An 866-nucleotide genomic window follows, 5' to 3' on the forward strand; every position below is an offset into this window, starting at 1 on the left:
TCTGCATTGTAGGTAGTACTCTGTATATGGAAATGTTGCACTACTCAGTCATGTACCTAGCTCTCTGCATATGAACATATTGGTCTTGTCTTTGATTTAACTGGCTCTCAGTATATGGACATGTTGGATTCATCAGCCATGTATCCAGCTCTCTCTGTATGAATATGTTTGACTCATCTGCCTTGTAGCTAGCCCTCTAAATATACACGTGTTGGACTTATATGCCATGTACCTAGCTCTCAGTATATGGACATGTTGAAATCATCTGACTTGTTGCTAGTACTGTGTATATGGATATATTGGACTACTCTGCCATGTAATTATCTCTCAGTATATGTCCACGTTGGACTCATCTACCATATAGCTAGAACTCTGCATATGGAAATATTGCACTCCTCTCCCATGTAGCTAGCTCTCTGTATATGGACATTTTGGACTTGTCTGCCATATTCCTAGATCTCTTTGCATGGATTTGTTGGACTGATATGCAATGTAGGTAGCTCTCTCTATATGAACATATTGGAACTTGTCTGACATGTAGCTAAATCACTGTATATGGACATGTTTGTCTCATCAGGCATGTATCCAGCTCTCTCTGTATGAACATGTTGGAATCATCTGCCTTGTAGCTAGACCTCTATATAAACATGTTGGAGTCATCTGCCATGTAGATAACTCTCAATATATGGACATTTTGGACACATCTGCCATGTAGCCAGTACTCTGTGTATGGAAATGTTGGACTACTCTGCCATGTAGGATACTCTCAGTTTATGGACACATTGGACTCATCTGTTATGTAGTTAGTACTCTGTATATGGACATATTTGACTACCCTGCCATGTAGCTAGCTCTCAGTATATGGA

Source organism: Chrysochloris asiatica, unplaced genomic scaffold (assembly GCF_000296735.1).
Source record: "Chrysochloris asiatica unplaced genomic scaffold, ChrAsi1.0 scaffold00152, whole genome shotgun sequence".
In the NCBI taxonomy this organism is placed as follows: domain Eukaryota; kingdom Metazoa; phylum Chordata; class Mammalia; order Afrosoricida; family Chrysochloridae; genus Chrysochloris; species Chrysochloris asiatica.